The sequence below is a fragment of the Procambarus clarkii genome, chromosome 49 (assembly GCF_040958095.1).
Source record: "Procambarus clarkii isolate CNS0578487 chromosome 49, FALCON_Pclarkii_2.0, whole genome shotgun sequence".
Lineage (NCBI taxonomy): Eukaryota > Metazoa > Arthropoda > Malacostraca > Decapoda > Cambaridae > Procambarus > Procambarus clarkii.
The window spans coordinates 29315309-29331596 of record NC_091198.1 but is presented as its reverse complement, the minus strand read 5'-3'; positions in this window follow the sequence as shown (position 1 = coordinate 29331596).

Sequence of the window (16288 nt, the reverse complement as noted above, 5' to 3'; positions counted from 1 at the left end):
AATCATATCTGTTATGATAAGTTTTGACTAGCTGCACACTATGCCTTCTCTCTCTAATCTACACACGCGATATGAAATGTGAATTTTGTTGACTGAAAGGAGTTTGATGATACGAATAGTAATTGCCGACATTGAGCATAATCTCAAAAACATAGTTTCTGCAAAAAAAATAACATTAAATTAGATGCGAGCTGCGATTTGAAAACAGAAGATGAGTGATGTGTGGCTTATTGTGTGGACTCTGGAGATATGATCTCCACATATAAGTTTCTCAAGAAAAACGGTAATATTTTTCTTGTGTTTGGATGTAATGGCTAAACACGGATGTCATTTTCAATAATGTTATTTGCTCATCCGACAAAGATGATTTTCCCCGTTACGTTACATTGTGTTACAGAGGGCTAAAACTTGTAGACTGTAATATTCTTATGGAAGGAGATGTAATGGAGATGGACTAAGTCCTACTTTATTTAAAAATGTCATTTTGGGCTGTAAAAGTTGATTTGTGTTACGTTACATTGTGTTAGAGGGCTAAAACTGGTAGAGGTCAATATTATATGGTAAGAGATGTGCTAAGTCATACTTTCATTTAAAAATGACATTTTGGACTGCAAAAAGTTGATTTGCGATACGTTACGGTGAGTTACATTGTGTTACAGAGGGCTAAAAGGGGTAGTCACCAATTAATTATATGGTAGAGATGTAATGGAGATGGGCTAACCCTCACTTTCCGTTTCAAAAAGACATTTGGACTGCAAAAAGTTGATTTGCGATACGTTACGTTGTGTTACATTGTGTTACAGAGGGCTGAAAGGGGTAGCCATCAATTATTTATATGGTAAGAGATGTAATGGAGATGGTCTAACCCTCACTTTCCGTTTCAAAATGACATTTGGACTGCAAAAAGTTGATTTGCGTTATGCTACGTTGCGTTACATTGTGTTACAAAGGGCTAAAAGGGGTAGACGCCAATATTTTATATGGTTAGAGATGTAATGAAGATGGACTAAGTCATACTTTCATTTAAAAATGACATTTTGGATTGCAAAAAGTCGATTTGCGATACGTTACGTTGTGTTACATTGTGTTACAGAGGGCTAAAAGGGGTAGCCATCAATTATTTATATGGTAAGAGATGTAACGGAGATGGTCTAACCCGCACTTTCCGTTTCAAAATGACATTTTGGACTGCAAAAAGTTGATTTGCGTTATGTTACGTTGTGTTACATTGTGTTACAGAGGGCTAAAAGGGGTAGCCATCAATTATTTATATGGTAAGAGATGTAATGGAGATGGTCTAACCCTCACTTTCCGTTTCAAAATGACATTTTGGACTGCAAAAAGTTGATTGCGTTACGTTACGTTGCGTTACATTGTGTTACAGAGGGCTAAAAGGGGTCGAGGTCAATATTTTATATGGTGAGAGATGTAATGAATAAGGACTAATCCCTCACTTTCCGTTTCAAAATGACATTTTGGTCTGCAAAAGTTGATTTGCGTTACGTTACGTTGCGTTACATTGTGTTTCAGAGGGCTAAAAGGGGTAGACGCCAATATTTTATATGGTGAGAGATGTAATGAATAAGGACTAAGTCATACTTTCATTTAAAAACGATATTTGGTCTGTAGAAAGTTATGTTACATTGTGTTATAGAGGGTTAAAACTGGTATACCGTAATATTCATATGCTAAGAGATGTAATGGAGATATAGTGTTTGGCTAAATGAGTTCACATTTCAATAATGATATTCGGACAACAGCCAGAAAGTTGATCTCTACGTTACTTAATGATGATATAATGCGATACAATCGTGTGCTAATATTTTATTTGTGTTAGAATGTAAGGGCTATAGGAGTTTGTCTAGACTTGCATACATTTTCAAACGCTATTTATGTAGGCAGTAGAAAGACTGGTTTCCCATTACGCTACATTGACTGTGATACAAGAACTGAAAAACAGACTTAACCCAGACCTATTTCACTATCGACTCACCGGTCTTATTCTCATCGATTGGTGTTTACATTGGATGACGTAGGTCTTAAGAGAGAGACAGCCTTGATGGAGAAAGATATGTGAACAGCGGCAGCAGGAGAAAGGAAATGATGTTACTTTCCCAACTACTAAATGATCTGGAGAGAGAGAGAGAGAGAGAGAGAGAGAGAGACTGAGAGACTGAGAGACTGAGAGACTGAGAGACTGAGAGACAGAGAGACAGAGAGACTGAGAGACAGAGAGACAGAGAGACAGAGAGACAGAGAGACAGAGAGACAGAGAGACTGAGAGACTGAGAGACTGAGAGACTGAGAGACAGAGAGACTGAGAGACAGAGAGACAGAGAGACTGAGAGACAGAGAGACAGAGAGACAGAGAGACAGAGAGACAGAGAGACAGAGAGACTGAGAGACTGAGAGACTGAGAGACAGAGAGACAGAGAGACAGAGATACAGAGAGACTGAGAGACTGAGAGACTGAGAGACAGAGAGACAGAGAGACGGAGAGACTGAGAGACAGAGAGACAGAGAGACAGAGAGACAGAGAGACAGAGAGACAGAGCGACAGAGAGGCAGAGCGAGAGAGAGAGAGAACAGCAAATTATGATTTGTTATAATAATAAGATTGAAGACCAGCTTATGACTTGATAAACATGCATACATTTCAATGGTATTTATTTGGGCCGGCAGATGTTGTGATCACAGTTAACAAGAACAATTTGTAGGTATAGATAGCGTCTCCGTGACGATGTGAAATGTTTCTCTCTTTTAGTAAACGCCAACCTACTGACTTTGACTGAATTTACTAAGTGAAGTGCTGTGTGGTGGACTTTAGAGAGGGTGAGAGAGAGAGAGAGAGACAGAGACAGAGACAGAGACAGAGAGAGAGAGAGAGAGAGAGAGAGAGAGATAGAGACAGAGCCAGAGACAGACCGACAGAGAGACAGAGATGGACAGAGAGAGAGAGACAGAGACAGAGACAGAGACAGACATACAGAGACAGACATACAGAGACAGACCGACAGAGAGACAGAGATAGACAGAGACAGAGACAGAGACAGAGACAGAGCGACGCGTGGCACCCGCCATCGCGGACCCTGGCGAAACGCAATGGTAATGGGTGCCCCACCACTTCCGGTGTCGGGGGAGAAATACCCGGACTAGTTGGAAAGTTGATCAGTCGGGCTCCAACCTGCGACCAGCACGCTTACTTCGTCGCGGAATAAATTTATATAATGTGTTTACTTTTCCCTCGTTATTGCTCTCACCATGTTGATCACGTTGCGATATAGCTTACACATACTAAAAGAGAATGCACGGAACAATGGTTGATGGTATGGGGGCGGGTGGGGATGAGGGGTGGGGAGTGATTGATTGATGGCTGACAGGTGTAGGTCTGTCGTAAGTATCTCGCGCCTCCTTACCGGAATCCACAGTGTATGGGGAGTCGCCGTGGGACGAACATCAACACTCTGAAGACAAATGACCCAAGGGAATGGCCAACTTCTGCAGGAGAGTGCTCTCTCACCCCTCAACACTTGCGACTTCCTGTAGGGGAGCTAATGGTTTGTCTAACCACATAATGGCCCAGAGCACTCTCTCCAGACGAAGGGGAAGCTCCATCCAACCCACACCCAAAACAACATAACAGACTGTGTTGCCTTCTCCTCACATCTACACACTAACTCACGATTAAGGCTACGCAAAAACACACATACATATTCTTTTACTCATTCCTCACTCTTCCTTCTATTTTCTTACTCTATCACTTACTATACCACGTACTCTCACACTACTCACATCTTTCCTGACTAGACACGCGCGCGCGCGGGGTGGGGGGCCGCACCTGCTCACCCGCCACTCAGGGCTGCCTCCGACACGCGCCAAACTTCCGGGAAATTCCCTTACCCCCTGTGACTAGACACCCGCGCTGCGACGACGACGTCGCGTACCACCTGGCACCCAACAACATGACCTCCCCTCTTTCATGACCACATACCCAAACATCGGACGCTCACACGCGTCCGAAACGCGCCAAAAATTCCCCGAAAATCCCCCAAAAACCTGTGCGACTAGACACCTGCGCTCCACCTGTCGGCTGGCGCTCCATGGAGTGCCACCTGACAGCTGGTGCGCGCGGTCGTAGTCGCACTTTACACTACTAACGTGGTGTCTTCCAGTCCACTTAAGGGTGTGAGGACCAACATTCGCACCCTGGGCATGAGGCTCCGGGAAGATATTCCGTCCTCTGTGCGGCTTATGGGCTACAACGTTCGGGTGTTTTACGCCCGCCAGCCTCGGACGTGTTATCGTTGTGGCCTCTTGGGCCATCAGGCTGCTGACTGTTCTGCGCCTGCCGTTGCACCTGTGAACCTCTTCAGTGAGGAGGATTTTCCACCGCTTCCTGTGGAGGAGGATTCAGTGGATGTGGACGTCTCTTCAGCTGCGTATGTGCCCCGTGTATCGCGTGTTGCGCCGCCTGGTGTGCCCCCTGTTGTTGTCGCCTCTCCTCAAGAGGTTGTGGCGTCGCAGGGTGATCGTCCTGCTCCGACTAGTGTCCCTGGGGTTCTTCCGACTGCCTGCTGCTCGATTCCCCTCGTCTTCCAGTTCGTCCTCTGCTGCGTCTGACCCTGTCCCTGCACCCTTGCCAGCTGTTCCGGCTTTGCTGGGTGATGGGGTGGATCCGGCGCTTCCTCCTGTGCCTGGCCTGGTGCCCCATGTGGTTGAGGATGCTGCCGTTCTGCGACGTGCGTCGGTTCGCCCAGCTTGTGTTGCGCGTGTCTCTGAGTCGGCCTCCGGGTCTGATGATGTGCGGCCAGAGCCTAAGCGTTCCCGGCTTTCGTCTTCAGCTTGGGCTGACGTTGGCGATTTCGACGCTTGTGGATCTGCCGGCGACGGAGGGGTGGCACCGGTTGCGTTGCAGACTCTGGTGGTGGCGGAGGTGCATTTGCCTGAGGGTGCCAGTGACGGTGTTTCGGCCTCCACTTCAGATTTGGTGTCTGCGGTTCCTGCTTCGGGTGCGTCGCCTGCCTCGGATGGCTCCGGTTCTTCGTGGGGGGTGGTTCCCCCTGCTGAGGTTCGCGGTGAGCGGGGTGGCCTGGTGATGGTGTTGAAAAAGACTGCTCGCTCTGGGGGTTCTGTAACCCCTTCCTCGGTCCCCGTTTCATCGACTGCGGTCTCGACGCCTCTTCCGTCTCCGGCCATCTCTTCAGTGTCTCCTGCGGTCTCGGTTGGGACGTTACCATCTCGTTGCTTGTCCCCTGCTCCTGTGCGTACGGCGACGCGGCCGTCCCGACAGCCCTCGTACGCTTCATCGGTGTCATCTGCTACCTCGAAGGACGTGGTTTACGCTCCCCAGCCTCGTTATGCGACTTGCGTCGGTGACCTTCAGGAGTGGCCGTTTCCACCTGATCTGGAGGTTCCCGAGTTTATGCTGGGCCCACGGCGGCAGGGGGATCGCCTCCTCACCGACTTGGAGTATTTGATTTGGGAGGCCTATAAGCGACGGTATCCTTGGGATTCGTTCCCTGATAAATATCTTCCTGTCTCTGAGATATGTATTCCTCGCTCATGATTCCTTTGTGTATTGTGGTGCATGGTTGTGGGGTGCGGGTCGGGTGTGTGTGTGTGTGTGTGGGTGGGGCAGGTTTGTTTCCCGGTTCCTGCGTGCTCCGGTTTGTGGTTATGGGTTTGTGTGGCTTGTGTGTGTGTCCGGTTCCTGTGCGGTCCGGGGTTTGATTGGTGTGTGTCTGGTTGTGGATGTCGTGTGCTTATGTTGTGCTTTGTGGTTCTATGTTTTTTTTTATGTTGCTGCTTGTGCGCTTGTTTGTGTAGTGTTGAGTGCCCTTCAGGCTGTTGGCGTGACCCGGTCTGGGTTTATGCTTTTTGTCGAGTTTTGCCATTGTGCTTTTCTTTGTTTGTTGTATATTTGTTCCTTTCTAGTTGTTATTTTTTTATTATTGTTATTATTGTTATTATTATCAGTATTGTTATTGTTATTATAATTATTTTCGTTTTGTGTTGGTGCCTCTCCGTGTGGGTTTGAGGTGCTGGTAGCCTTGTTCTGAATATTTCATATTTTGGTGTGTTATTTCTGCATTGTATTCCACTGTGTTTTAACTTGCTTGTTGTGGTTTGTTTGTAATTAGTATTGGTTTGTGGTCGGCCCTTCCGGTCGGCGTTTTTGTGTTTAGTACATTTGTTCCTTTATGTTTTTACACGTTTGTGCTTTGTTATTTTGGTCTGTTCTATGTTATTGTTTACTTTTATTGTACTTATAAGCATGCTTGCATGTAAAAATAAATAAAAAAAAAAAAAAAAACTTTCTGTATTTGGACTACCAACATAACGTCCCACTTACTGTATTTGAACTACCAACGTAACGACCCAGTTACTGTATTTGGATTTCTAACGTAACATACCAACAACAGTTTTACAATACTTATTAATTATTTTTTAATAGAATAAATGGGTAAATTTTGCTATTTCTTTGTGAATTTAGTAAATGTAAAATTATCATGACAGTGAAGGCGTAATACAGTTTTTCTTATACGCTATAATTAGCTGAATATACTTTTACACATTTTACAAATACTTTACTGAAGATAATGTAAAATAATAATCAGTAAATTTATCTGGGTGTAAATTTAGCTGGAGAGAAAAAGGCTCCGCCAGGAGTTGAACCTGAGTCTGCCACTTTAGAGGCGGCCGTGCTGACCGCTGCACCACAGAGCCGGGCTCTGGAATTATTATGTTTATTATATAAATGTTGAGGACATAATGGTTATATAAATATGATAAATGATCATAAGAAAGAAGTTGTGACAGTAAGTATTACAATACAAGGTGAGGCAGTAAATGTTACAATTCATGGTGTTGCAGGGAGTGTTACAATACAAAGTGTGACAGTAAGTCTTAAAATACAATGTGCAGCAGTGTTACAATACAAGACGTAGCAGTAAGTGTTACAGTACAAATTGTGATAGTGTTACAGTACAAATTGTGATAGTGTTACAGTACTAAATGTGGCAGTGTTACAGTACAAATTGTGATAGTGTTACAGTACTAAATGTGGCAGTGTTACAGTACAAATTGTGGCAGTGTTACAGTACAAATTGTGGCAGTGTTACAGTACAAATTGTGGCAGTGTTACAGTACTAAATGTGGCAGTGTTAGAGTACTAAATGTGGCAGTGTTACAGTACAAATTGTGGCAGTGTTACAGTACTAAATGTGGCAGTGTTACAGTACAAATTGTGGCAGTGTTACAGTACAAATTGTGACAGTGTTACAGTACTAAATGTGGCAGTGTTACAGTACTAAATGTGGCAGTGTTACAGTACAAATTGTGACAGTGTTACAGTACTAAATGTGGCAGTGTTACAGTACTAAATGTGGCAGTGTTACAGTACAAATTGTGACAGTGTTACAGTACAAATTGTGACAGTGTTACAGTACAAATTGTGACAGTGTTACAGTACAAATTGTGACAGTGTTACAGTACAAATTGTGACAGTGTTACAGTACTAAATGTGGCAGTGTTACAGTACTAAATGTGGCAGTGTTACAGTACAAATTGTGACAGTGTTACAGTACAAATTGTGACAGTGTTACAGTACAAATTGTGACAGTGTTACAGTACAAATTGTGACAGTGTTACAGTACAAATTGTGACAGTGTTACAGTACAAATTGTGACAGTGTTACAGTACAAATTGTGACAGTGTTACAGTACAAATTGTGACAGTGTTACAGTACAAATTGTGACAGTGTTACAGTTCAAATTGTGACAGTGTTACAGTACAAATTGTGACAGTGTTACAGTACAAATTGTGGCAGTGTTACAGTACAAATTGTGACAGTGTTACAGTACTAAATGTGGCAGTGTTACAGTACTAAATGTGGCAGTATTACAGTACAAATTGTGGCAGTGTTACAGTACAAATTGTGACAGTGTTACAGTACTAAATGTGGCAGTGTTACAGTACTAAATGTGGCAGTGTTACAATACAAATTGTGACAGTGTTACAGTACTAAATGTGGCAGTGTTACAGTACAAATTGTGGCAGTGTTACAGTACAAATTGTGACAGTGTTACAGTACAAATTGTGACAGTGTTACAGTACAAATTGTGACAGTGTTACAGTACAAATTGTGACAGTGTTACAGTACAAGATGTGGCAGTAAGTGTTACAATTCATGGTGTTGCAGAAAGTGTTAAAATACTAAGAGTGGCGGTGCGTCTATACAAGGTGTCGCAGTAAGTATTACAATACAAGGTGTTGCTCTAAATAATATATTACAAGAGGTGGCAGTGTTAGAATGCAAGGTGTAGAAGCATGTGATACAACACTAGGTATGGCAGTAAGAGTTACAATTCAGGGTGTGTCAGTGTTACATAACATGGTCAGAGAGTAAGTGTTACAAAACACGGTCTAGCAGTGTTTCAATACAATGTGTGGCAGTAAGTGTTACAATAGACGATATGGCGGTGTTACTGCATTTGCACTATGAACGTAACGTCTCCTTTACTGTATTTGGACTACCAATGTAACGGCTAATATACTGTATTTGGACAATCATCGGAAGGTTCCACTTACTGTATACGGACTACAAATGCAACGTACGACTTATTGAATTTGAACTTTCAACGTAACGACCCACTTACTGTATTTGGGCTACAAACATAACGAACCCACATTAGTTTTACAACATTTATTAATTTCTTATTTAAGTACAAATCTTTATCATGGCAGTATACTGAGGGCCTTCTTCATCTCCTGCTCCTCACTTATGTTTCCTTGACATCATCAGACTCTGTGTTGACTAACTCATTCTCTTTCAGCGGTAACTACTTCTGTGAAACTTTCAGTGTCACTATGGGTTCCCTTCTCTTCCATGTTCTTGCCCATCTCTATATAGAATATCTCGAAACCGTTCTTCTTCCCACTATTGATACTCGTCCCTCTCTCTGGCTTTACTATGTTGATGACATTTTTGCTTCATGGCCTCATCTTTTCCAGCCTTTCCTATCCTCTCGTAACAATCTGGCTCCTTCTATATATTTCAAAGTTGAATGGGAATCTAATTCCCTCCTTTCTTTTCTTGAAGTTCATGTTCACAGCTCTGTGTCCGGGTTCTTTTGCTCTGTCTACCTTAAACCTATGCATAGTGGCATGACATTCACTTCTCCTACCACCCTTCTTCTGTTAAGAAAAGTGTCCTCGTCTCTCTCTTCCTCCGCGAATTAGTTTCATCCTAAACCTTCTTCCAACACTACTAGAACTGTGCACTGCCATCCCTTTATATCCGAACTCAAAGCTCTTACTAATACCCTTCGTCCTCTTGACATAAACCTCGCCTTTCGACAAACTAACACTCTTCGAACCAATCTGGTTCCCACTTCTCCTGCTTTTAAAGTATCTTGTGTCTACTCTATTTCCTGTTCGTTTTGTCCTCTCCAATATTTTAGTGAAACTGGCTGTACACTAAATGACACATTTAATTAAGGATCACAAAAGAAGTGTTAAGTCTTCAGACACAAACAATGCTCTCTTTTGTCATCTTAGGGACTCTAATCATCCTATTGATTAATGTTCTTCTAAAAGAATCTTTCCTGTCTCCACTCTTCACAGACGCCGTCTTGTCGAATCGTCTCTGATACTCAACCTAACCCAACATGAAGCATTGTCCTAGCTTTGTTGCTTTTGACTCTTCCCTTTCACAGTGTATACTCAAATGTTCTAAACTTTCTAACAAACGAGACCTAACATAAGTCTACATAAGCTTTTTTCTCTTTATTTTCTTTTTCTAACGTTACCTTTATTATCCCCTTACCACCATTATTGCACCTATCCCTACCGTACCTTTCGCCTTGCTCTAACCTTTCTCTAAGATTTCCTCCTCCTCACCTCTCTCTTGCCTTATTTATGCCTATGCCTTCCTTCTCTCATCACAATTGACATGAGAATGGTCCAGGACGGACCGAAACGTTGTTGTCTCTTCATCTTCTAGTGTGTGGTCTGGTCAACATTTATTCAGCTACGTTATTCTGACTCGTCATTTGCGTATAAGTAACAGTTACAATACAAGGTGTGGCCATTAAGTGTTACAATTCAATGTGGGGCAGTGTTACAGTACAAGGTGTGAGAGAAAGTGTTACAGTACAAGGTGTGAGAGAAAGTATTACAGTACAAGGTGTGAGAGAAAGTATTACAGTACAAGGTGTGAGAGAAAGTGTTACAGTACAAGGTGTGAGAGAAAGTATTACAGTACAAGGTGTGAGAGAAAGTATTACAGTACAAGGTGTGAGAGAAAGTGTTACAGTACAAGGTGTGAGAGAAAGTATTACAGTACAAGGTGTGGGAGAAAGTATTACAGTACAAGGTATGAGAGAAAGTATTACAGTACAAGGTGTGAGAGAAAGTATTACAGTACAAGGTGTGAGAGAAAGTATTACAGTACAAGGTGTGAGAGAAAGTATTACAGTACAAGGTGTGGTAGTAAGTGTTAAATTGCAAGGTGGGGTCAGTGTTACAGTACTAAGTGTAGCAGTAGGTGTTACATTGAAAGGTTGGGCAGCAAATACTACAATAAAAGGAGTGGAAGTGTTAGAAAACATGGTGCGGCAGTAAGGGTCACAATACAATATGAGGCAGTAAATATTTCAATACAAAGTGTTGCAGTGTTACAATATTCGGTGTGGCAGCATGTGTTACATTACAAGGTGTTGCAGTAAGCTTGTCAATACAGGGTGTGGCAGTACGTTTTAAAATACAAGGTGTATCAGTAAGTGTTACAATACATGATGTGGCAGTAAGAGTTACATTACAGGGTGTGGCAGTAGGTGTTACAATGCCAAATGAAGTAGTATTACAATAAAAGGCGTGGGACTATGAGTTGCAATGCAAAGTTTGATGGTGTTTCAATGCAAGGTGTGGCAGTAAGTGTTACAATGCAAAGTGTTGCAGTATTACAATACAAGGCGTATGTTGCAATGCAAAGTTTGATGGTGTTATAATACAGGGTGTGGAAGTAAGTCTTTCACTACAAGGTGTAGCATTGTTACAGTACATTGTGTAGAAGTAAGTGTTACAGTACAAGTTTTTTGTGTGTAACTGTTATGAATCATGGACAGAGCCACCACATTTATATGTTATGTGGTGGCCAGTCAAGGACCCCCCCCCCCCCAACATAAATATATGTTATGATGAGATCCCGGTCAGTGCCCCCATTTCACTGTTAAGAGACACGGACAAGAACCTCGTATAATTGTTGAGAGGGAGTAACCTTCAGCATCACTGGAAAACATAGTCTGGCCAATCTCAATCAATTGCTCTAGGGGAGTGAAAAGCTAGCAAAAAATATTCCAGTTTACTGGGCTCTCTGCTTACTCTCTGCTCATCACAACATTTGCTCCTATTATATTCTCCACACTTAGCAAGATTCACATATGACTTTAGTACAATACATACATCCAAATAAATGACAGTCTGGACAACAAAATCTAATGTAGAAGGTTTCCACTTAACTGGTTTCACCCTTAAACTGGTGGTAATCCAATAACACCACAATGCACACTCTATTAATAAAGAACAGGTTACAACACACCAGCACATCAAGATAAAGTACTTACTAAACATCCAAAATTGCACTACATTATGTAAACAGATAATACAGATCCAACAATTTTCATCCTGGAGCACTTCAATAAGTAGATATGTTACCTGGACTTGGATGTAGTGAACTCTGACAACAACAACTCGGTTTGGGATACCATGAACACTTCCAGAGCTGCAACATCCTGGGTTGTATGAGTGGGATAGGTTTTCCACGGGTTTCCACTCCTTTTCTGTAGAGTTAATACACTGAGATGAATTGGCATAGAAGAGGGGTGGTTGAGGGAATTCTCCTTGTGAATGGGTTTGATCTGGTATAAACCCCTCAGGAAACTCTGGTCTCCAACCCTCTGGATCTTCTGTGAAACAAACAGCCTCGGCCAAATGTCACTAAAAGTAGAAAAAAACAGGATTAGACCACTCCGACACATCCGAAACTTTTTCACTCTTGGAACCACCATCAATACAACAGGACTTAGAAGTTGACCTCTTATGCCTGTTGAAACAGACAGGAACAACCAGGAAAAGTGCAAGGAACACCTGTCTGAACTGACTCGGTTGACAATCAGTGTTGAACAAATCATTCAGTCTCTTCCCGACTCTGCAAGAACCATCAGGGTGATGAAATAAGAACACTCCCAAACAAGGTAACAACACAAGAACAAGCTCACACCTCCTAATTGTGAACGTTATCACCACACAATCCTTTAGTGCCATCTTGGCCTCCCAGTAAAGTATCAAACCCACTCTGAAGCGTGGACAACACTTACTCTGAACTTCACGCAGCAAGTGTTTTCCTCCTGGTGACATCAAGCAATTCAGCAACAGTGTTAAGGGTCTTATCACCTGGTAGATGAAAACCAGATTACCTGGGAACCACCCAAGGACAACCTGTAACCCTACACACTCATCAACAAACAAAACAAGTGGGATATCCACGTCCCACTCCAACTTGGAACTCACATCTGTTACCTTGAACCTCTGCTTCAAAGTCTGAAAAAATCCTACAACACCACTCTGCCTCTGAGAATCAGTACAACACTTGAACTTAACACATGTTCTGGACATAGATGATACACAGTACATTTCTACAAGGGAGTATGGGTTCTGTGGAACAACAACAGTTTGCCTTAAAGCCCTCAGAACACTCTGACTCACATTACACAATGTTAAACAATTGTTCCACCTGGAACAAGAATAAGTGGCCACACCACACTGCAATTTAAACTTAGAAAAAATATTATCATTATTAACTGTAACACAAAATTTGCCAAATTGTCATTCCTTGACATAATCTTGAGTTGTTTGGAGTATTGTATCTTTACAATCACTAAACTTACTAAGCTGGGTCACACCCTCACAGTCAACTGAAGAGGGAGGCTCAATAGGTCTCCATCTGCTCGACAGAAGCTGATCCTTTGGATGATCTCCCACACTCTCCAACAGTGGATCTACATCACAGTCTGTCTCCTTACTACTCTCAGATATCTTGAGGTTAGTCCTAATTAACGTACACAAAGGTAATGACTCTAAAACTGGAGCGAGCGGGCAAGTAACTGGCAACCTAAAAATCCTTTTCCAAACCATCTTGGTTAGAATAAATCGGGGTCAAGGCTACAACTGACTTACTCTCGATACCTGACTCAACCTCTGGAGCGAGCGGGCAAGTAAATGGTACACGGACTTCCTGTTCCAAACCGTCTACTTGGTTAGAATAAATCGGGGTCATAGTACCAGACTCACTCTCAACAACCAGGTTGGCCACAAATGTATCCTGAAAATCCACCTCCCGCTTCACCTCTGAAGGGGTCCTGGACTCTGGAACAAATACCTTGGTAGTAACAGAACTGACAACTGGAACAGTGATAGAACTGGATTCAGCACAGGTAGGGTAGATAACACCATCCTCTACATCTGGCTGTTCACTCTTAGAACTGATCTCAGCACAGGCAGGGTAGATAACACCATCCACTGCATCGGGCTGGACTAGCACACAACTAGGTTTATTAAATATGATAGGACACTCTGTCCCAATAACTTGACACTTGTTAAAATAATTTTCCCACAATAACATTAACCCCAGGGATGGGCAACTGCTCACTAACTGCTACAGTGCACCAACCTGGTGTAATAGTTGATTTCAAGTGAATTTTAACTAATGGTACACGCTGGACATGACCTCCAAATCCCTGCAATAACAATAATACTTCACCAGTGTCTTCTGTGCTAACATCAGCAAGAGCACGGTGAGAAATTAGAGATTGGGAAACACCGGTGTCCCTCAATAACTGCATTGGCTCCCACTGATACAAAGTACTTCACCAGCAAAGATATAAGGACTAAAATCAGTCATCCAATTGGGCATGACTGGAACAACATTAGAATTAATAACTTGCGACCCCCGTCTCATAATCAGACCGGTAGGTCTCAACTCAGGGTGCAAGGAATAACAGGAATTAACCACATGATTTCTTCTCCTGCAGTGCATGCAATATCTGCCAGTGGTCGAAACAACCGAACCAACTGCAGGTTTAGACACTACATTTTTTGAGGGTGACAACCCTGTCTGCTGTTTCTCAATCTTTGGCTTTACAGGAGAAGAGTTCAGGGGGAGTAGGTGAGTTAGCTGGTCTGGCCTGGAAAACATAAGATATAGGAACATGATAATTACTCCTAGAATTGTCAGTATTTGATTGTGCTCGAAATGGCACCTTAGTGAGTAATTTGTGTTCGTCTGCTAGCTTGGCTAGTTTCATAATGTCAATGGTATGTTTATGTTCAGCTATAAACTAGGCTAATTTCTCTGGTAGACAACCTAAAATCCCCTCTGTCACTATGAGGTTTCTCAAAGTTTCTCAAATCTGTAATTGAAAGTGCTTTTACCCATCTATCAAAATGATTAATTATAACTCTTGCAAAATCAGAAATGGTCTGATCATGTGCTCTCTTTATACCTCTAAATTTCTGTCTATGGGCCTCTGGATCTGCTGGTATGCATTTAAGATGCTCTGTTGGACAAATTTAAAGTCAAAAGAATTAGCGTCAGGAAGAGATGCAAAAATTTCCTAGGCTTTCTCCTTAACTTGTCCTTGCATGATGGCAACCCACTGATTCATAGGCCAATTCATACTGACTGCTAACTTCTGGAAATGTAAAAAGAATATTTCTGGGTCCTCCTCATTGAATTGAGGTAAATCTATATTTTTCCTGAACTTTAAGGAGCTCTCAGTACTATACTATTTCACTGCGTGAAAGACGCAGTGAAAGGTGAGTGGTTGATTACCATTTTTGTGCCAAGAAGTACTTATACTGAAGTATAGAGTTACGACCGTAGGCTGGAATACATGCAGAGACATACACATGTGTCTTAGAACTAATAGGGTGATTGATTGATCATTGTTGTTTATCAAGGAACATTTATGTTGATGTTTATAGAAATATAGCCATAGGCTGAATTGCCTGCAGATATTTATATGTTCCAGAGTTGGTAGCTCCATATTATATTGTATTGCATGATTTACCCACTTGGTGAGGCTGATAGTGCAACATTGTCTTATAAGACTTGACCTACTTGATGAGGTTGGTAGTATTAGGTGGTGAGTCAGGAGTTAGGATACCACTTGATAAGTAGATGATAGAGTTCTGATGGTATTGAAGTGCAACCTGACTACAACAGTAAAGAGTGTTGGAGATATTATTATACGTGTATATGTATTGTCCATGTGCCTTGTCCAGTAAATGTATTCAAATTTGCTGGTGTTTGCCCTTGTCCTAGTGAGGCTTCCCAGAATATAGGAAAGAGAGAGAGAGAAAGAACCATGAACCAACGCTGCAGACAGGGTAATACGGAGTAATATCAAAGAGGAAATGGATTGAGGAGGTTATACCACATAAGGAGAGAGTGGGGATTCACGGAGTAATCCGTAGTTTAGTATCATAGAAGTCATTGCATTAGGATGTGGAACATCATGTAATTTCTCCTAGTATTGTGCAGTGTTGCATCAGCCACACACAGAGAATAAATTTCCACATATCAGTAGATCTAATAGAAGTCCAACCAGTTACTTTCCCTTTATTCAGGATAATTATTTAGTAATAGGTTTACTTTATTTAGTATACAACAGTTTACCTGGAATTTCTTTACCCAGTTTGATAGCTGTTCTAGTAAATAATATCATATCTAAAATCATTTTCACCTTCAGAGGATTCTCGTTTTATTTGTGCAGTCTACATTACTCACCTGCACTGTGAGAATCAAACATCACAACATAAATGATTTAATTAAGATTTAAACAGTTTTCATAAACACTCCCTTCCTTATTTAGCTTTAATGAATAAATATAATTTATGCTCGGGCCCCCCACTGGGACCTATCGCGCATGCGCATCCCCCGAGAGGGCCGGAGGAGACTTTCCCATATTAGATACATTGGCAGCACGGTGTTCCGAAGCGGTCCTTTTATACCAAACAATCCTGCAAGCATCCGTACATCATCTGGCTTCAGATTGAGAACGCAGCTCACCAAAATCACGGTTACCAGTTCGACAGGCAAAATTTACCCTTTAGTAGTATTCATAGAGCACATAAATATGTAACTAATGTCGGTATCCTGTCATTACGCTGCAGGCAGTAAAATAAACACCATGTGAGTGCTGTTTCCTCCCTTCCAATTATTTAGATA